Raw genomic sequence first — 23,169 nt, 5'->3', positions numbered from 1 at the left:
GTATTCAATATTTATAGAAATTAGAATATTTATAACAGTATAAAAGTCAATTATATTATGGCCAAAGAGAGGCAATTTTATTAAAATAAAACAACAACAACAAAAAAAGACTAGTAGCAGGGGTTTTTATTTAAACCCTACCACATCATCAAAACCAGCCCATTTTGGAATATGCAGCTGTGGCAGCTGTGTGTCAGCTCTTTTGTTTTCAGGTGAAACTATGGACTGAGACTGTGAAATGTTCAAACCTGTGGAAAAGAAAAAGAGGATGGATGTGACAGAAGGGTGGATCCAGGTGTCCTGAGTCTTATCAAAAAGATACAGAGTTGCAGTCTGACCTTATTAAGTAGGTGAGTTCTGTATTTCAGTCCATGGAGGGCTTTCTGAATTCTGACAAATGTAGCCCATCTGTCAGTCTTTTCAAGTTTACCTTGAAGTCTCATCTAACAGCTGGTTTCCTTTGGCACCACCTTCTGTCCAGCATCCTCACATTCCTCAATCACTTTTTTGGGTTGCCTTCTGGTCTTAGATTTTTCAGCAAAACCCCCTTCTCTTGCTAAAGGTAGCCCAGAAACTAATGATTTCAGAAAATGATTTTAATCTGAGGGTATATGCTTATATAAATTAGCCTTCTAGTACTTTAAGGAGGCTTATGAAAAGGAGGGAGAAGGACTTTTGAAATGGGAAGATAGCAACAGTGCAAGGAAGGAGGTCAGTCTTAGATTAGATAAGAAAAGATTCTTCATTCAGAAGGTGGTGAAACACCAGAACCAGTTGCCCAGAGAAATTGTGTATGTGTCATCCTGGGAAGTGTTCAAGGTCATGTTGGATAAGTCCTTGAACAAACTTATTTAGTGAATCATAGTAGCATTAAAGTTGGAAAACGTCCAAGATCACTGAGTTTAGCTTTTGACCAAACATGACCTCGTCAGATAAATCATAGCACTAAATGCCACATCCAGTCAGGAATGGTGAATCTACCATCTCCCTGGACAGTCCATTCCAATGCTTGACTATCCTTTCAGTGAAAAAATTCTTCTTGATATCCAACCCGAGCCTTGAGGCTTGAGGCCATTTCTTCTTGTTCTCTCTCTAGTTGCCAGGGAAAAGAGGCCAACCCCACCTTGCTACAACCTTCTTTCAGGTAGCTATAAGGTCTCCCCTGAGCCTCCTTTTCTCCAAGCTAAACAACTCCAGTTCACTCAGTTGTTCCTCATATGACTTACTTTTAGAACCTCCAGCATCTCAGTATCTTTCTTGAAGTGAGGGACCCAAAACTGGACATAGTACACCGGTACATGAATGGCTTACCTGCCCACAGCAGGGGGTTTGAACTAGGTCAGCTTTGGGGGATCCATTCCAACCCTAACCCTTCTGTGATTCTATGATTGTCTTCTATTTTGAAAATATTTACTAATTAACTGTCAGAAAACACTATGAAGTGGATATGTCTTTCATCTTAAATATTTTTATTACAGATGAAAACACTGGCAGAAAAACTGCAGTTTGGCTTAGACATTGAATCTGAACATATTTGATATATAAATTATCAAGAGATAGTAAACAGGGAATCTTCTCCCAACCCAGACTGTCTTTATGAGCAGTCTCACACTTAGTTTAGCTTTCAGAACAATCAATATTGCCTTCCTCTCCCCTTACTACAACAGTAACTTTTATCTTCAAGATATAATACTAAAAAAGTCTTGCACAGAACAGAATATTTTTCATGTATCACACTTAAGCCAGGGAGAACTTAACAGCAATAAGCGTCTCCAGAAAATCAGAGCCTTATGGTCCCAACACTGCCTATCAACTATGGAGAGCACACAGGCTGGAAGGGTTTCTGACCTCTGCTATGAGACCACACTTAATAGCAAGAAAAAAACTTTCTCCACAAGAGCTCCCAAAATAACATTTATTAATACAAGTGACAGTTATTGTGGGTTTTGCTTTGCCGGTGATAACGTTTAGCAGCAAGATTTTATTTAATTGATGACAAAAGACCCCAAAAGAAACCAGCACAAAACACATTCTACAGACAAGCATGCCAAACGTAAGTTTCAATACAGCAGTGTATCCCACTCCCATGACAGAGAGAATCTAGAAACAGAAAACAACTAACTAGAAACATAATCACCAAAAAAACTTATCTAGACCCCCCCCCTCAGTAACACAGGGCAATAAAATAGCTTGCTCACTACACTTTCTGTAACACAAAGCAAAAGGAAAGAACAGAGCTGCTTCTCCTCAACACACATGTTGAAAAGGAATTGCACTCTGCAAAAGAACACAACAACTAATATAAAGTGTATACTTAGTAAGTGGCAAAGTTTAAGGCAAGTTACTGTTATTAATATTAAAGTAGCAAAACACAGTTAGTAAATAAGGTGCTTATAGAGTAAGAATCAAAGTAGCTAAAAGCATAAGATGGACCATATAAAGTAATAAGCTTTGTAAAAGAGTAAAGTATAAGATATAAAATATCTTATATAGAGAGCACATGGTTTGTCATCCCTACATTGTCCAAAGAGGAAGAGGGAGGCAGGGTAAGCTGCTCGCAGGTACCCCAGCAGAGACGATGACATTTCTCCCCGTTTTTGCTCATGGCCCATCTCTTTTTATACTTTTTTTTTCTTTAGTTAGTTTGGGTGGCTCTAGTCAATAATTGGTCTTGGGGTGATAGACAGCATGGGCCTGAAGGGCTCCCTGTGTATTCCTAGAAGATATGGCAAAGGAGGGCCATGTCATCTCCACAACACTCCATCCTTTGTTAATCTTATCAGTCTGACTTTAGCACTTTTGGAAAGCCACTGGGATGTCTTTGTCCTTTGACTATGGTTCTGGGAGCACCCCTCAGGGGGGCTGAGGTGTTTCCCTCAACTCATTAAGACCTTATCAGGGCTATCATCCCACATACGCTATAAAAAATTACACTAACCTAATGGACTTTGCATTTAGGTATCTAATAACTATTAGTGAAATGGATGCACTGAGAGACTTCTTCCAACACAAAGCTCTCTGGTGGCAGAGGTGTGAACACAAGCACAAAGGCACTATGAACAGACCGGCTGCAAGACCAAAACACAGGCAAGACTGAGAGTTGTGGGTTTAGCCTTACTATAAAGTAGCTGTATTTATAGTATTTGGTTGTATTTTTAGTATTTAGTTGTATTTATGTTAATTTAGAGCACTCCTATGCACAATTTTTCTAAAAATGACTCAGTTAATCCAAATTTTTTTAGAAGACCTACAATGACTGTTAAGAGCCAGAGTTAGAAGTGATCTTGGTGCCTATGACTAGGAGAGAGCATCACCTGTAGTTAGAAAGATTGCATCATTGCACAGCTGCAGAGAGAAAGTCTGTTAAAGATTTTTTTCCTCATAGATTGTCCACTGCATGAAGGAAAACAACATATTTGTTCTGAATTTTGACCAGGGTATGCTTTTTATCCACCACTTATCTTGGAACTTCAAAAAAACCATGCATTTGTGATATTGGGTTCTAAGTTACCCTTACATACACTGGGATTTTCACTCTTGGGCTAATATATAAGCAGATGATGTTGAATACAGGATGACATTATTAAAGACAGGCAAGCCTGTTGGCTTTGCTTTATCTGAATTATTATGATGCATCTATCCCCACATTTCATCACTGTTCATGTAGGTAAAGGAGAACTGGCCTTGAGAAATGCCTGTTTATCCTGCAAGATAATAATGCTTTGAATTTCTATACAGACCCACAGCTAAGGCTTTCATGGAGTTTTACAAATGTTCATCCATTAAGTATCAGTGTAAGGCATTCCCTAAGGCAGATGCTAATTACCTCAATTTCACAGGGCAGAAGCAAACCAGGCAAGGGGAGACGCAAACACCTTATTTGTAAGGCAACACAAGAAATCAGAGCACAATTGCGGAGAAAACCAAAGAGTTTTGACACAAGTCTGCTGCAAAGCTTTCTGCTTTTCACCACTTCCAGTGATTTTTAAGATAAAAAGGATGAACTGGTTAGATTTTGGCATGACTGTTCTTCAGCTTTCTAAATAAGATGTATATCTGTGATTTCCTCTCATATTAACACTGAGAAATAAAATAATATATGATAGGTATTAATTCAAAGTTTGTTTGTTCATTCAACGCCAGGGCACTGTAACCAGTGTCATTGGGTCTTACTGAAATATAAAAAATAGACAGTTCCCTCCAGAATTTAATTTCTCTCAATTAATTGTTAAAAATTTCATTTATTTTTCCCTGGCTGAGAGGAACAATGCCTTTCAATGTTCTTTTGCTTGTTGACTGCAACATATCAATGTCACCAGGTAAAGAATGTTACGTCAGTCACAGAGAGATAGTGGTTTGTATTCAACAATTTCACATAAGTTGATAGAGCCAACATGTTTGCTAACAATTCAATATACAGCATTTTGCTATTGAGTGAAGTATTCATTGCCTTTCTGGTTTTATTATCAACAAGTCGTGGTGTCTTGGTTTGAGGGGAAAAATCCAAAATGTTTACCCACAAGCGGGGGAGGGGGTCTTCTCCTCAATAATCACACCACTCTATCAAATTTAAGAAAAAAAGGAATTTAATACAAGAAGGATAACTGTTCTTAACTGCTATATATATACAGACTAGTACAAACCAATTCCCTAACACCACAAGAGAAAGAAAAAAAAACAACAAAAAAACCCACCAGGTTTTCCTCCGGGAGGAAAGTTATACTTAAGCAGTGTCAATGTCACAGCCCGGCTGGCTACGGAGTGAATTTCCAGTCCCCCTCCAGCGAGACAGACGAGTGATGAGCTCTCAGATGAACTCTGTGTCTCTTGTCCCAGATGAAGGAAAAAGAAAGCTGAAAGTGGGGAACCACCACGTGTCCTGCAAAAGCAGCTGCACACCTCTCTCTCCCAGGTCACTGCCCCAGCTGGGGCGGGCAGGCCGTGACGGTGCAGGCGGTGGTCAGACTGGAACAGAGGCCGGGATCCCAGATGCAGGAACCAGGAGAAACAGCTGCAGCGAGGAGAAAAACAGCGTCTCAGCCAGAAGCCCTAGCAGTAGCCAGCAGAGCAGCTTCCCTCCTCGGCAGCCACCGCTCCCGCGTTCCGCTGAGCTAAGAAAAGGAAAGATGTCCCCAGAATCAAAAGAGACAAACCTGCCCCCGTCCAAGTGATCAGCAGTTAACTACTTCTTTTGTTAACTGCTGGCATGGGCAGTTAGTAGCAGGGGAGAGAATTTACATAATAATCCCAAACTACAACACATGGTTATCCTTAATTGATGTTTCTGTATTTTTGCCTACAGCTGCAGACTCATAAATAAAAAAGAGGCTAACTTTCTTTCTCTTAAACCAGTTAATCCCTGAATTAATCCTCTACACTGACACCTCTACATTTAAGATTTGGCTTTTGTTCAAATTGTATAAAGTCTCGTTTAGACCATATGGCTTGATTGTCATACTGTAATCAAGCAAAAGGTAGGGAAGCATTTTATTAGTCTGGTAACTGGCTCTACACGCTTTTGAGAGTTTAGCAGGCCATTACATACAACATGATGGAAACCAGTGTAGTATATAGAAAGGAGAAAGACAATAAAAGAGAAGCCCTGTAAAAGTCCCAGCTCACAGAGATGGCGCATACCAGCCCATTCTACTCCTTTGATCCTATACACCAGAAATCATCCTCTGTCCTCACTGTAAGTCTAAAGACAGTCCCATAGAGATGATGAATTACTTCCTTGCTATGCTAAAGCAAAGCAAAGAAATCCTTCCTCCCCCAAATGTAAGTTCAAATTCTTCACTTTTAGAGTTTTACAGAAAGATATTGGTTTTCAATCCCTGCAGTGACATTGCTCAGGAGACTTCAGCCAGAATATGGAAAACATGGCACAATTAGTTTCACTCCCCAGCTACCTTGGTACTCATTCACACAACATCAACTCAGTTTAAAATCACTACACAATCATAAATGGGTTTTGGCCTTAACAGCAAAGTGAAAAACTGACAGAAATTTAAAAGCCATGCAAAACACTCAGGTTCTCAGTAGTCCTGGTTACAGAATAAGACTAAAACAGGGAACCTTTTGTTCCCTGGTCATTCTTAGTACATTTAATCATTCATATTGTTGTGCAGGTAAACATCTGTATGCCAGCTCAGACAGATGGCATAACAGCACTTCATGAACAAATTTTGAAAAATTATGAGCAGCTTCTCTTGTAGAAAGTATTTTAAAAGTGTCTGGGCCAAGTGTATAATTATTTTGAAGGTGCTTCTGTCAGAAGACTTTAACTTCATGGATGTGATACTCCTAATTAAACACTGACCTACAGCCATAAAATCCTTAACTGCATTTGATTAGATTTTAATTTTGTCAAATATGTCCACTCCAAATCTGATGGTCATCCTTCATTTTATGTTAACATTCCTATTTATGTCACATAGCAAGACTTCTTTCTATCAGTCATGTCTGTATTTTATGCTGAGCAGCTTTTCAAGCGATAGTAGTTGCCAATGTATACAATAGTGTGTGAAGCTTTATTGAGGCATTGTTTAACTATTGGATACTCTGAGAAAGAAGGACACTGGTAGCAGATTTTGCTATTACTTTGTTGATTCAAGATGAAAGCTGTAAGTTCTGGAATACCATATAACCAGGATCCTCCTATACTAGCTATTGTAAAATCTACAGGTGAAAGAGATTATTTTCCATTCTGAAGAGTTTACATCTGTATTTCCAATATCAAATTTGTAGTAGATAAAAGGCAAATCTCAGCATAACAACTCCCTGTCATCACTGCTTTTGGAAGTTATTGCTATCAGATTTCCCACTTTTTTACAAATAATATAAAGAAGGTGGTGGGTTTCTGAGTATTACAGAAAGTTATTCTGAAGTATGAGAGGAAATACAACAAAAAGTGTGAAATAATTAGAAAATTTAACATAGTTACTCAAGCTGACATCAGAGAGACTCTGACTGCAGCTTTCCCCAGTTAACACATAAGGATAGTTCATGAAGTGTCCTAATGATGATAAAACTTTATAGATGTGGAATTTGAGCAGATGTACATTACTGGAAATGAAGACGCTGAATGAATACAATCTCAAGACATGCAGGTTCCTATGAACCACTTTACAAGATCTTTGATTTTGGAGGCACTGGTGGTTTTAGAAGGTCTGTCTAAGCCAAATATCCCCTATGTCTTCATAGTCCAGATTTGTTAAGTTTTTTCCATGTATTTGAAATACAAGCTTTGTGCCCTCACTACTCAAATAAAAAGCATAGTTGTCCTTTCCTCTAGTCAGTTTGGTTATAAAAACAACAATGAAAATCAGAACACTTTAATAGCAATATGGAAGTACAAACTTCAGAGAATATACCATGTGACAAAATAAACATATTCTGCCTACATTATCTCCTCTCCAACTTTGTTGTGTTTTCTGGACTGTTTTTACACCATTCATGTTTTTAGGGTTTTTTATAGGATCAAATTGCTCTGAAGAAGGCTAGAACTTATTTAATTCTGCATAAAAAACTCCTTTCATATGTAACTTGTCAGAAATGCAACTACACATGGTAGCAATGAGTGCCAACTTCCAATTTTTAGAGAGGTGAGAATTCATGAGAATTCCAAAAGCATCCCTCTAAGATATTGATAACTCTGATTTCAGGAACTTCCTAAGTTGTTTACTCATATAGCATGACAATTTCCCCAAGCTGAAAAGTGAAAGAAAGTAATTCCTTCCATATGTCAGCTTTTTAATAATCAATTAAGTGAACAAGAACTCTGCCATCTGCACCTGATCCAGTGACAGAATAGCACTCCCAGAGGGGAAGCATCTTCAGTTTGCATTCACCTGAATCACAACTAATTAAGAAGATGAGCAGAGAAATCAAAGGGAATGAAAAAACAAGCAAGGTAAAGTCCCAGATGGAGGGACAAAGCAGAAATGGATTTTTTCATGTCTAGCAGGAAAATATTCAACATGATGTCTTCCACTGTAGAGAAATAAAACTTCAAACTTTCAATAGTGGTAAAAGTGTAACTTCAGTTGGAATAAAAGGCCTCATTTACAAAGGCAGATTTACCAGCCAGATTCATTTTTTCAAGTGTAATAAGTTTAAGCCTGAAGATAATGTAACCTGTAGAGAATACATGAGAACAATTAGCTCAGTTGGTTAAAACTTGGTTGTAATAATGTCAAGGTCATGGGTTCAATCCCCTATGTGGGTCACTGACTTAAGAGTTGGACTCAATGATCCTTGTGGGTCCCTTCCAACTCAGAATAGTCTGTGAACAAAACATTAATCCAAAGCTCGGGGAATCAGAGGTTGATTTGCAGCTCAGATGTCGGGATTTACCCCACTGTAACTCTTATGGCCTACAGAGGTGGATATAGTGTTGCCTGACTGATCTATTGTACTCTTCAGAATAAGAAAACATACATATGCCTGAATCCTGGTACAGAGGAGAGGAGTTGCAGATCAGAAACCTCACTGAGCTTATGTCATTAGAAAAATAGTTGTGCATCTTAATTTTGCATGGACTACGCAGATTTTAGAGTTGAGAAGCCACTGTTACAGCAAAAATACATAAATATTTACAAGTGGCTTCTTTCAAGGGATTTCTGCTGGAGTTAGAGGCAGCAGAATGAGAGAGCAGACAGGAAGCAGAGGAGGTAGCTGCTAGATGGCCACAGCAAGGTAAATTTGTCACAGCTGTGCCCCTAAGTAGCGTAGTGAACAGAATACTTTGGAGAGCATAAGGGAGAATTAGATGTAAGAGCAGACATTGTGTAGCCATATCTACATGGTGTGGTGGTCTAGAGTGGTCTACAGTGCCTGATTGGAACTGACTGCCAGTCAACAGCCTCTGGCAAGCCTTTGGCCTGGACCAATTCACGCTCTTCTAGATGGTCATGGTTCAGTACATGAGCAGTTTATGAGCATCTTGTGCATTTTGATGGTTTCAATGGTTTGGTTGGTTGATACGGTATAGTATCAGAGACATAGGAAATTGCCTTTATTCAGTGCTCAGGAACATACATGGGCATATTGAACTTGTTAATATAGAGTATGTATTAAATGCCCTTCTACTTTCTGCTTCATAGATGTAATGGAATTCTTCAGAAAAAAATCCAAACAAACCAACTAAACCAAAAAACAAACCAATCTTTCGATACAAAACCCACATATAAATTACTTTTAGCAGAGATAAGAAGCACTATCAAAATAGAATTTTTTTTTTCACATTATCAAGTTCTCTCTCACAAAAGCACAGAAACACATAAGGACAATCAAAAATCCTTTTTGAAAACTTGAAGGGGACATAATCATCACAGCATCAGGATTGGCAACTGGGCCCTTTGTGGTAACCACCAACCACAGCGCTGTAAGCTTCATGAAGCTTGTGCTTTTTAGCAAGTGCAGAATGATTGAAGGTGTTGCTTCAAATCCAGAGTGCCTTAAGACTTTGATGTGTGTGAGGTCAAATCAGAGCTAGCATACTTGAGCTAGATTTTGATCCATAATTGATTCACATTTTGTACATGTTCCTTACACTGATAACTACTGGCTCTTGGCTGGCAAGCAGTAGCTATGAATGCCCTCTTAAAACAAGACAAATGTCCTTCACCTCACCTAATTATGGTCTGTTGCATTATGCCGTATGAAAGGAAAAGGACTCTTATTTGTCAGGCTATCACAAGAATAAGAGGAAAGTTACCTGCAGTCGTTATTGAGACACATTGTTCCTAATTTCCAATATGACAAAAATAAGACAGATGGTGCAAATTACATAAAGATATAGATAACTCAACAGAAATTACAGCCAAATAACACATGGAGATTTATTATGTTTTCTGAAAAGACTTGTCTATAAAATATTCAGAGCTTACCTTTCTCTAGTCAGCTGAGTTAAGGACAGAAAATGACAGCATGGGGATGAAAACAAGCATCACCAAACAGTAGGAAATCAGCATATTTTAAATGTATATATATATTTCTCCTTGTAAAGGCCACATACACTTCCAAATTCTGCTGCAACACAAAGCATGGACAATGAAGATTTTTTAATTTCTTTCCACTGTAAAGGTAATATATACTGGTTATTATCATATATACCACTGGCCTTCAAATAAGATTGCTCTAAGATGAGAAAACTGTTCAAGATACGTATATTTATTGCAGATCGTGCTCTGCTACTTTTGATGTCTGTGCTAAAGAATTTATGGTATAAGTCTGCTGATTAGGAATAAAACTCCCCATTTATCTAAATTTCTGTTTCAGCCCTAAGACATACATGAGGGTTTCTAACCTTATTTTTATTTTACCTACTATTCAATGTATTACAGCATGTAATTATAATTTTTTTATGTGAGAAATTATGGGCTCAGAGTTAAGACAATGGTTTGAATAGCAGGCTGTGGCATTAAAAAATAGGTTAAAACCAAAAATAAACAAATGGAAAAACCCCCTAACCTAATAGACTAATTTTAAAGAAAATTACTCTTTAAATTTAGCTAAATTCTTTCCTCTGAGCTTTCAATTGTTTTTCAGATAAAGTGGGTTCATTTAGATTTCTTCTCTTTTAGATTTACAGGTAGACCTCAGCATGTATGAAACATAACCTAATGAGGCAGCATCAATAAGATTTTATTTATTGAAGGCGAGGCCCAAAAGATTATTTATTTACCTGTACATGTTGCTACAATACAAAAGAGAGAATGATTTTCCAGCGTAATCTGTCCCTACATTCAAGACAGAACTTGATAGCAACATATTGTTGAGTGAGTCTTGTCCTAGACTGTTTTATCCTCTGGAATAGCTTGAAAATTCCACATTGGCTAAGACAAATAGCAATCTGTTTTATTTTCCAGAGACAACATGTTAAATCCGAATTTATTTCTTCACTTGAAGCAATTTACTTGCTCTATTTCAGCCTAGAACTTTTATTGCTGGTAGCTTAATCTACTGTTTACGTATAAACAAGGACCATTAGAAATATTAATGTATTAAATAAATCATCTTCTTAATTTAGACCTGTTGAGAACTGTGGAGCAGGAGATTCTAGCATGAGACATGTGTGAAAGAGAACAAAAAAACCCAAAACCAACCAAACAAAAAAATAAACGGTGATAAAGATGTCTCATTACAGAGCAGATTGTTTTGGTGGGTATGTGGGTATGCAGGCTGGCCTTTGTAAACAGGGTAGTCTTGATCTGCTTTATTAACAGTTTTAACAATTGGATGTGAACTGCTGAGGAGATCAGGCAACTCTCAGAAACCCTTGAGAGGCTCTAAAACTGAAAAATCATGCTACAGTCTTACAAATCAAAGCTAAGCAGAATCACGGATGGTTTTAGAAATAACTTAAATGTGAACATATCCCATTTTTCTATCCCAAAAAAGAGATATTAAAGATTCTATTATGCTGGGTTGAAAGGTAGCATACAGCCACTCTGAGTAAATCCTGCCTGCTGTGAAAGCATACCCTGGAAGTCTCATGTAAATAGACATCAGTTTTCTCCTTTACATTCTGCAAAAATTGCATGGTCTTTTCATCTTTTGCTATGCTACAATATTAGCATGGCTTTATTTAATTCAAGGCTGAAGAGGTGGAAATTTAGGCAAGAGTGTATTGCCAAGGATAACTGTGGCTGTAAACTCTTTATTTTGCCATCCCTCTTAAGCATACTTTGTGGCAGGAAGACAAAAATTTCAGATGCCTTACCTTCCTAGGTGTTTCCACTTTAAATGTTCCTCAAAGCTGGGGCTTTTCACTGAGATGAAAAGTTATGGACAACATCACAGAATCCCAGAGATTCTGTAGTGGATTATAATACCTGTCCAGTACCCTTAAGGAATTCAGAGGTTCATCACATGTCTCTGTAACACAGTCTGCTGTCACCCTGTCTCAGAAAGGCAGGAGAACAAATGGGTCACAAAAGCAAAGCCTAATAGCTGACCTCTAAGACATCTACTGCTAACTCCTTTTAGCTCAGTAAGTAATGAAAACATGTATGACTTATTAGAGATTTATTAGTTACATTGATGAAAATGTTTGAAAAGGCTAATATTAAGAATAGAATATGAATCCATCATTGGCAAATTGTTTGAGATGTGAAAAACAGATTTCACACTCCAGAAATTCTCTACCCAGGAGAACTCTTTTCACATTTTTATCAAAGACATTATCAATTTATATAGATAAAGTAAGCAGCCATCCACAAAATATTATAGGAACTATTGCTACTATTCTCCATGTAGTTGGGAATACTGGGCATTTAATAATAGTCTGTCTTATTTTTCCACTGTTATGACAGAATATGTTGAAGAGTTTTAAAAAATAGAATGAGTTTTGTCACTCTTTTTAAAGCCAATTCATTAGGAGTTAAATATTGCACATTGTCTGTAAAAACAGAGATAGACAAGTATGAAATCACATTTCAGCCACAAGACCTAAATTCAGCATGGAAAGACAGTGATAATTCTGATTATGAAGTTAATAATCCTTAAAATATTTTTAAAATGGCAGACAAATCAAAAGGATGTAATTTTAGCTTATCAGCAACCAACAGCAGCACGATAACTAAATTTAGCTATATGAATGCTAGTCCTGCTGCAACTTTATAGTGCTTAAAGTTAATCATAAGACCTTGCAGTTGTATAATGTGGAAAACTATTTCTCAGACAAGACCAACAAAAATGTACTTTTTAAGCAGTTTGACAAACCTTGCAGGTTATAAATTAAGATTTCACATAAGGGCTTGTCATATTGAACCTGCATGTTTGGCACGTAGATTTTTCTGGCCTTTCCTGTCACCTCAAAGGATGAGTGCTCACAGTTTCCAAGATCATGGGGTTCTAGGGAGCAAATGAGTCAATACTGAAACTAATTTCAAATCACTTTAATTTATAATTAACAATGCCCACTCAAGCAGTCATATACTTCTGATATCCAAATCCCTCAATAAGGTCTTGATCATAGGTTCCTTCAACTGACAGTAGCTATTCCACTACCTTTGCTGTATTTGGTCAGAAATCCAAAGCAATAGGAAGAAAGGGACAGGAAAACTTCTGCAAGTCATGCATCTGTAGGACAATTTTTACATTATTCTTATACAGGAAAAAAAATCCATAGAATTTAAGAGTAGTGTTTTATTCAGCTAAGTTTGTAAGGGGAAAATATCAATCTGACAACTGTGAGTGGTCCAGAGTCCTCCCATTGTTACAGTAGTGCAAGTCTGTTGGACATGACAAATCTAACAAATGCCAGGGAAATTCTATGGTGAATTTTCATTCTTACATAGCAAAGCATTGCAAATAGCATATAATGAAACTTCATACAGCACAATGTAAGCCCTGAAAGCTAGTAATTTTGTTGAAGGCAAGTGGCATCACTAAGGCAGGGAAGACTCAATGTCAGAGTTGGACTGAGAATTCAGTCCATGCACTCAACAATCTTTTCACCTATAAATGCTGAGCAATTACATCAGCCCATGCTTCCATTGCAACAGCAACTTGTGCATCATTTTCAACCAAGTTAATGTCTGGCAACAGACATATCTGGAAGATTATATAGGTTATGCACATGTGATGGATTGACCTTGACTGGCTGCCAGACACTCACCCAGCTATTTTCTTACTCCATGTCTTGAAAAATATGGAGAAAGAAAAATCATGGAAAAGCCCATGGGTCAACATGAAGACTGGGAGGTCAACATCACAGAAAAAACATCCTTTACCTTAGGAAAACTAATTTATTTTATTGGCCATTAAAATAGATTTGGAATGTGAGAAACACAGAAAAACTAAATACCTTCTCTCTTTTCCAAGCTCTATTTCACTCCTTCATTTTTAATTCTGTGTGGCAAATGGGGGTTGTGGTAACTCCACAACAGCTCCTCTCTGTTAATCCTTCCTGCTCACATTTCCCCTGGTGCAGCATGGGTTCTTCCCACTGGCTTCAGCCCTTCATGAACATCTGCAAAAACTACTGATCAGGACTCCATAGTGATGTGAATGATATGAACAAAACCTTATCCCCAGGCAATTATGTTACAGTGAAAAGTAAAGCAAAATATATAAATGCTGATATTTAGTTGAATGGGTCAACATGACCTTGCAGAAAGTAGTGATGGGAGAGAAAACTCAATCACAAATATAGGTGAGAGAATGAAAGCATGTGAAATTAACTCAAAATTGTGAGAAGCAGAACACGGAGTAGGAAAGGAGGCAGTGGGTGACACTTGAGCCAGCTAAGCACAGTATTCACCTGAAGGATATCTATTACTGAAGAGGTCTTCTTGTGAAGAAGGAACTGGCAGCCAGTTGAGGAAGCGTCAGTGACAAATTCATTCACTTAGAGACAGCAGCAAAGTAGTTCAGAGGAGAAAGATTAATAGATCAGGGTGAAAAACACAGACAGGTCACTGATGCTGAATTTTAGTTTAGTCAAGCATGCTCACGCAAATGGTTGCATGAGAAATTTCAGCATGAGAGATGAATGTTCGGTTCCTGCAGTAAGGAGTCCTCCTGCATCCCTTCTCTTTTGGCTATGCAAGTCTCCCCTCCTTTTTGCTTTCTTTTTTATTTGATATAATAACAAATTCAATGCAACTCAGTTCATTCCCTTTTCTAAATAGTGAAAAAAAATTTTATTAATTTCTTAAATCTCATATCAAAAGTAAGAAATTATTAAAATATTTTCAAACTAAGATTCCTTTGTGGTTTTTTCCTGGGTTTTAAATTTACACTACAACTGCAATTTCTTGGTTTAGGGTTCATCTCCTACTCTCTTTGGAGTCTCACACAAAAGAACCTGAGAACTAAAGTGGAAAATCAGTATTATGTATATAGACAGTAATCTTCCTCTAACCCAAAACAGTCACTGTCCTGGTCTTCCAAAACACTTCTGTGTAAATAGTACCTAATCATTGTATTCTCTAAATGACAGAGTAGTGCTTTAGTAGAATTTCGTTAAGTGTGTATATTGAATTTCCTCTCACTCATACACAGCTTTTAGCAAAGAAGTAGTAGAGGACTTCAGGATACTTTTACATGACTAGAAACAAAAGTGTGTCTTATATAACATGCTTTAAGACATACAACCACGACCATGTATGCTGATCACAAGGCTACAGAAATTACTAATTTCAATCAAGTAACATTAACTTCTCAGACAATGAAATTAACAGGCTCATAGCAAATATTCAAAGCTATTAAAAGTTATATTCTTTGACTGAAAAGATTAAGAGTGCTTCAAAAAACTAACATTCAGTACTGGTGTTCAGAAAAATGCACTTGAAGAGAAAACCACATTTACATGTTCAGTACGTGATGAATTCTATCTTTTCTTACCTCCAAACATTATAAACTGTTATTGCTGTTCTTTCAGTGTGATTTTAATCTCTTTTACATAGGAAAACTTTTTAAAATATGTTTTATAAGTATTTTGTAATGCCAGGCATTGCCTGAAGTGTCAAAATGTTCAGTAAGTGCAAAATGATGCCTGCTCTAAAAATTGTTTTGCAAACATTTTGAGTTCTATTAGGATGCAAAAATGAAGATATCTAGTTGTTTAGCAACTATTTATTTTTATTCCTCTTTAGCAATGAAATGCTTTGGAAAGGCTTTGAGATCTTTCTGCTAAATTTTAAATTTCCGTGCTAACTCTGTGCTAATAGTTTTCATTATACTTTTCTGATATCAGTAATTTTAAGAACTAAATTTGATGTGTTAGATAATTCCAAACAAATAAATATATGTTCAAGACCAAAATCAGTACTCTGCAAAGTCTGTCCTGAATATTAAAAATCTTAAGGCATCATAAGATTTATTGATATAGTCAAATGGAAGTTGGGAGAAGGGCAGTGTTAAACGAGAAAGCATATGAGTGATTTTAAGTAGCATTCTAGAACTCAGTTTAGAAGGCTTCTGATTTTTTATCATAATTATTTTTAGCATACTCACATTTACTTCCTGCTTCCTTCAATCTGGGAATGTAATCTTTTCTAAAGAAAGCTCATCAGAAGCAACAATTAGTTTATGTGGGATATTGAACAATTAAGCTATGCTGGCCTAAAGCTACAGCGTTCTAATTCCAGATACACTCCCATAATGGTAGTATAATTGAAAACAGAGAGGAGAGAGTGTAAAAACAACATGCAGACACACTCTAAAACCCATTTCAGTAGCTACGGAAGAGACACACATTTATAATCAGAGAAAATTAGTAAGAATCTAAAAATAGTTGTATTTATTTCCTGTACATTGCACACCACAAATTAATTGTTTTCACACTGTGTTGCAGGTCACTGAGAAATCAGCTATAAACATTCTGTCCTCCTGAATAGATTAGTTTATCAGTAGCTATATGAATGCTTTTCCACATGACTCTTAATCAGGAGTTAAGAAAACTATACTTAGGAGTTGTCACATCTAATCCTATGTATTTGATCAGTGTTATCAAATCATTATGAAAGAAATCTATTCTTGCAGTATATTACTTTATGAAGACTAATTGATCTTTTAATAAATTTCATTATACAGAAGGGCAAGATAGTGAGTGTTTTATTCTTGTAGATCATAGTCTGAACAGAGAATGTAAACAAGAAAAATAGCAAAAAAAAAAGACCTTTTCTAAATTATTCCCCTTGACACAATTGAAAAGTCCCTTAAAATACTAAAGCTAGGATCTATACTAAAATAAGAAATATATAGGAACCTTTTCCAAAGAGTTTAAAAGTTATTTAAAATGGGCTGTAAATCCAGATGAAATGTAGAAGGATGATTGTATGTATGACCTTCATGTTGCTTAACCCAGGTCCTCAGTAGCAACTTCCATGATTAGATGATGGCTCCCTGTTTTCCTCTGAGCAATGAACATTAACCAGATTGTCACTACTACTGGGTTTGAATCTTCCTGACTGCCCTCGTGGACAAGAAACTTTTTCTTTGGAATCTTTAGATGATTCTCAAAAAATAATGTTAAACTGGTAAACTTTGAAAGGAGTATCACATTTGGTGAAAATTTTGCCTAGCAAGGAATATTGGTGTTGTCTGAAAGTACATTTCTGATGTGGGATCTGACAGTATTCTGTCACTTCATGATCCCTGCAGAAGAGAAATGAAATGCTTCATTCAACAGAACTGTCTGAGACTATTTCTTTCAAACTTTTCCACTGGACTGAGGTCTACCTGTCTGAAGGGAAGGCACTTTTTTAATTTTGAAGAGACTAGAAATAATTTTATTAATAGCAGTTTTCCTCCATGGTCTACCAGCAGACATAGTCCTCTGGGCAGCTCTGCTATCACTTGATTTCTGGTAGCAAAGAACAAGACCATTTTTGACTTATAACTATTGTAATAAATCACCATGTTGTAAGATGAATTACGTATATGGGTTATCTGGACTGAGAACTGAGTTGAGATTTAAGATTTTCTAAGGCTGAGGAGATTAGAGCTTTGATAACAAACCAAAACACTCTTCTGATATATGTCTCTGGGCAAATCTTCAGACTCTTCTCATAATTAACTAAATTGTCACAGTTTTTCTATAAGGCACAAACTAAACATAACAGAATAGCCGCATGGTATGGATGGTATGGAAATATATTCCATTTAAACTGGAACTTAAGTTTTAGCACACAAACCATATGACTTTATTTTAACTAAAATGCACACTGATTAAACTAAACAGGAAGGGGAACTAAAGATAACCTCTATACATGCAGAAAAATAGGAGCTCCTCCCTTCCTATCTTTCCTATTTATCTCTTTACTCTTTCCTGCTATTTGACTGCTTGATTTTTGGAAAAATAAAGATCCTACTTTGTCATAGATAAACCTCATTTTGTATTTTCTTGTAAGATGTTATCAAGCAAAAGAAATCAGTTGTAAACCACATTTAAACACGGTTATTTTTATGGTTATTAAGGTGCCTTTTTGAGTCATTTTTTTTGTAATTGGGATTTCTCAAAATTAAGCCATGTTAAAATGACTGCAGAAAAGAGGAGGTGAACAAAAGGAACAGGTAGTTCTGCAGATATCTAAATCCAGACAAGTGGGTAGAAATTAAAGAATTCAGGCCAAAATAACTTGAGCAAGTGTCTTGGTTTGAGGGGAAAAACCCAAAATGTTTACCCACAAGCGGAAGAGGGGGTTTCCTCCACAATAATCACTCCACTCTTTATCAAATGTAAGAAAAGGAACTTTAATCAGACAATGGATACAAGAAGGATAACTGTTCTTAACTGCTATATATATATATCTATATCTCAAAAAATTATATATATATATGTATATTTATACATCTGTAGGTATAGATATAACTGTAAACACACCAGAGCAAACTGCTTCCCCAACACTACAAGAAAAAAACCAACAAAACAACAACCACCCCCCAAACCAGCAGGTTTCCTCCTGGAGAAAAGTTATACTTATGGGCAGTATCAGTCTCACAGCCCGGCTGGCTGCAGGGTGAGCTGCCAGATGAATTCTGTCTCTCCCTCTGTGTCTCTTGTCCCAAATGAAGAAGGAAAACTGGAAGTGGGGAACCGCCACGTGTCCTGGAAAGCAGCTGCAACTTCTCTCTCCCAGGTCACTGCCTGTCAGAGACTGAAACGGTTAATGATTTATGCATTCTAAGAGACTTTGCAAGCTTTTGACTTTTGCATTATACCCCTGATGGGCAGTTGGGCCCATCCCTTCCTCTGGTGCTAAAGGTGTCAAGCCCTGAAGAGGCAAGAAGAGCCGTTGCCCTGCCCTATGGGGGTTCACAGCCTGTCTGGCGACACTGCTTCATGGAAAACAACCCCCTGCCTCAGGGGAGGTGCAAAGGGCATGCTGAGGGTATAAAAATGGACTGGTAACTTTGGGAATTTGGGTTCTGTTCTTCGCCCCCGCCGCCTGCAGGACTGCTGAGATTCAATGCTGGATCCCTAGGGCGGTGACTATGTAACCTTTCCATTCTCACCTTCTCTCATCTCTTCTTTTTCCTTGCTGTTCTGGACTCTTCTGTCTTTCTTCCCCCTATGCATCTTCCCCCCCCACACTAAGGTTATTTTCTATGTCACACTACACGGAATTGTTAAATAAACACCAATTATATGGTGTCATTTCACCTTAATCCACTCCAAAGGGAATTATTAATAACAATCTAGGTTGCCCCCATCCCCTGCCCAGGAGCGGGTCGTGACACTGCCCCAGCCGGGGCGGGCAGGCTGTGACGCTGCAAGTGGCAGTGAGACTGGAGCAGAGACTGCGGCCCCAAATGCAGAAACCAGAACAGCCGTGGCAAGGAGAAAAGAAGCAGCTCACCAAGAAGCAGCAGCAGCAGGAGGAGCAGGAGAAAAGGTCTTCCCTCCTCAGTAGCACACACCCCGCTCCTTCGTTCCACCGAGCTAAAAAATGAAAAATGTTCCCAAAAACAAAAGAGACAACCTGCCCCCCACCCAAGCGATCAAGAAGAAGATGGTAGCAGTTAACTACTTCCTTTGTTAATTAATGGCATGGGTAGTTAGTGGCAGGGGAGATACTTACATGATAATTCCAAACTACAACAGCAATCTGTTCTGAGAGAAGAGCCCAAACTGCTTTTCACTCTGCAACTGTGTTTTTGCTCATGCAACCAAGAAAATAATAGAGAAAGTGTCAAAACAAAAAGTTTAATTGTTATTTCCTTTTCCTATTTCATTGTGTAGTAAAAAAATCCACAAATATTCTTGGTGTTGCTGAGCAGGAAAAACCAACTCAAAGTGATATCACTTCAAACCTAGTCAACTCTTTTGGCAGTTAGTAAAAATTGAGTTAAAAATGGTAACTATCAAGAATTTCAATAGAGCATTTTTCACTCTTTCTTGATATAAAAATTATTTTAAACTGGTGAGCTATTTACCTAGCAATTTAACAAAATGGAGATAAGGTGATAAGAAGTGGAACATGGGCTTGACATTGGAAACCTCATGACTATAACCAATTTTCCAGTGGTCAGTTAACAGAAATACAAACCTGGAGCTGGACAAAACTAGTTTTCAAATTAACAGAGTAAACACATAGTACCTAACATAACAAGGACCATAGTGCCATTCATAGTAAATTCAGGTGTAACATGCAGCTGCAGAACAGTGAAGAAAGACAAAAGTTCTGAAAGCCCATCAATAAACATTTAAAATTACTCCAAGTGGACTCTAGAATGAGAAAGAAGAAACTGGTAACAAGAAAACCATATTTTTTTCAGTGAAGGAACAGCAACCTTAGGACCAAAGCAGCAGAGGAATCAGGAGCATAACACCATGATGAGGGGTACAAACTAAGAATGTACATAACTATAATTGGGGGGTTTCCCCATGGATTTCTTTGTTATAATTACAAACAATTTTAGAAAATTTAATTAATATTTTTCATTTAATTAGGCTATTAAGATTTCATTTGCACTTATTTATTGTATTTGTTTCATTCCTTTATATGTAGGTGTGCTTCCTTTTTGCCCCTAAGCGTTGTACACACAGGCTCCTTTTGAAGCAATATGCTTATTCAGATGATGCAAATAAATTCCAGGAAGAATCAGAAAAGCCTCTGCCTCAAGTTTTTTAAGCTACCTCACCACATTATGAATGTCTATATTATGTCATGTTATAGCAATGTATCAGATTCTACCTCACTGAGAGACACAAAGTAAGCACTTCTGTGGATAAACTGCCAATTCAGTCTTTCTTCCAAATGATAGCTCTTTTAAAAAATAACAGCTTTACAGGGATGAAGCCCTAGGTTATTTGGTATGAAGACATTTACTTTTGAATAGCATAATTTAGGCTGAAATATTTATCAGTTTACATACAGAGGAAATCACTAGGAAGCGCTCAGTTCTTGTCCGAATGGCACTGTCTAAAAATATTTTGTTCTTCCTTTTCCTCAATAAAAATAAGTAAGCTTTTGTAATGAAGCTGTTTCATTATTCTTTGAAAACATTGCAAAAATGCTGACTAAGGTTTGTTTCTGATTGGTACAAGTTTTATATCTCGAAATCAGGTCTAAGGGCTCATTGCAGTATCTAATGGCCAGTAAACCAGACTTCAAATCGCCTTGGGTTTATAAAAAAAAAAAAAGAGCATTACGTTACTTGGATGTGACTGGAGCAAAGGTCCTAAGTAATTCTTAATGTGCAGTAAGTGACAGGTCAGCTCTTTTTTTTGAATGAAAGAACTATCACTTCAACTATTCCATTGTGCAAGAATGGGAGCAGAGAGTAAGATAATTCCTCTTCTGCTCCTCCTGGGGGATCAAAAAACTCCCAAACAAAAAACTGCATTATTTTTAGTATCATTTCTGTTTCATGAATTGTGTTCATCTGGATTGAAATGTGCAACTGGAAAATCTCTAATCCCCACAATGAACTTAATCACACATCAAAATTAAGGTAAGGAATCAGCCTGAAGCTTAAGAAGCCAGATGCCCAGCTATACATATACTCTCTTTAAGTGGTAGGAAGCATACTGTGAGTCTACATCAAAATCCTTAGTGATGTCTTTCACAGAGGGCCCAGAAAAATCAGCATAACTGAGGAAGAGAAACAATCTAGAGGAGAGCTAACTTTCTGCAAATTTGTAATAGAAATATATTTGCCAAGAGTCTATGATCTGAGGGTGAAAAAGCAGAGCAGACTCACTATTTAAAACATGTAATATCTGTACATTTGACAGGCAACCAAATGCAAGTTCCTTAGTTTTTGTGTGCAGGTACACTACTGCAACACTTAAAGTGCATGTTCAGTACTACTTTTGTTTAAATTAGCATTTTTACACTGAAAACTTAGAGGACTCTGGTGCAAAATGGAAAAATATCCATTCAGTCTCAAAAAAGAATTCTAGAGATATTCACAAACATTAGTCATTTAAGCATTTTTTCTTCTTTAGAGACCCTCAATGCAATCTCAGTATCCTCAAAAACATCATTAAAACTTTCAAAATAATTCCTTTCTAAGAGATTACAGTAATATGTTCCAGAATATGTGATATGTTGAGTAGAAAAGTACACATGCTAATTGTTATGGTTGCTTTGTTTGTAAGTTGTTTGCAAGTTGTTTGCAAACTTATCACAAAACACTCTTGATGGTAAATCAACTGCAGAACTGAACATGCTGTCCTTAACCAAAACCGTGTGAGGATGGCCACTGATCAAAATTATTTTGAAGCTTGATATTTGTCCTTTGGCAGTGCATGGCTCTAAGAGCTTATACCTTATTCCAAATTTGTTGTTCCAGCTCCTCAGTTGAGAAGACCATCTCCACCCATGCTCAGTTCCACAGGTTTTCAACCACTAATTTCCCTTTGAACAAAGGACTAGGTATCTCACCTTTCAGTCCTTTACATATCAGTACATCAACTAGCCATCAGTCTAGCACAGACCTACATAACTTGCCTATGCATGAATTTAAAAGCAATGCATTTGTCTCCCCAGCACCTGGGAGGCACAGAACACTGTTTGATCTGCCTCAACTATATCCCAGTCAGAAAACCCTCTAATAAGACAGTATATATTTCTAACTACACCTGGTAAAATTCATGGCTTCCTGGGACAGTGGCCATTTCAGCAGCTACGCGTCATGTGGAGGGAGTTCAAATGGAATGGGTGCGATAGCTATTGCTATTCATCATGTTGGATTTCCTATAAGAAAGGGAGAAGGAAGGTGAAGAATCTTATGAAAAAAAGGAGAGAAGTACTGTAAAGAATTGGAGCAACATAGGCATGGGTAAGATGTTGTAGGAAGACAGATACTACTGCAGAAAAGAAATATACCCAACCATGCTCATTGTCTGCTCTTTTCTCCCTAAAGAGAAAGCAACAGTTTCACTTTGTTGCTTTTTCACTTTGCAGAAGAGAAAATACATTTTAAAAGTTTATTCCAAAGGTTTTGGGTCCTCAGGCCTAACTGGCATTATCATCTCTACCCTAAAGAGCCAGGTGTAGAAGATATGCAGCTCAAACCACAATTCAGATTCTTTAATCTCTAGTCCTACTTATGCTGCGTAGATCAAATACTCCTTCTATCAAAACTTTACAGCTCCCAAGGTTCAGTAGGAAGAAGGAAGCATGTGTATGATAAAAGATTGCTGTCTGGCCTCTTGCAAATAGCAAACAGGAAGATATAGCCTGTGGAAAAGGTTAGGATAGAGGC

At 37.3% G+C, this 23,169-nt stretch overlaps 1 long non-coding RNA gene across 1 annotated transcript; it reads right to left on the bottom strand.

Annotated features, from left to right (window-relative positions):
• Nucleotides 1–18,359: 18,359 nt before the first annotated feature.
• LOC139669517 (uncharacterized) lies at nt 18,360–19,614 on the bottom strand. Its single transcript, XR_011697277.1, has 3 exons — nt 19,536–19,614; nt 19,314–19,396; nt 18,360–18,601 (listed from the first exon to the last, which is right to left on the bottom strand). It is a non-coding gene; the product is annotated as an uncharacterized lncRNA (long non-coding RNA).
• Nucleotides 19,615–23,169: the final 3,555 nt, after the last annotated feature.

Source organism: Pithys albifrons, chromosome 3 (assembly GCF_047495875.1).
Source record: "Pithys albifrons albifrons isolate INPA30051 chromosome 3, PitAlb_v1, whole genome shotgun sequence".
Taxonomy (NCBI): domain Eukaryota; kingdom Metazoa; phylum Chordata; class Aves; order Passeriformes; family Thamnophilidae; genus Pithys; species Pithys albifrons.
The sequence above is the reverse complement of the archived record's forward strand: the minus strand, read 5'-3'. Positions and strand labels throughout refer to the sequence as shown.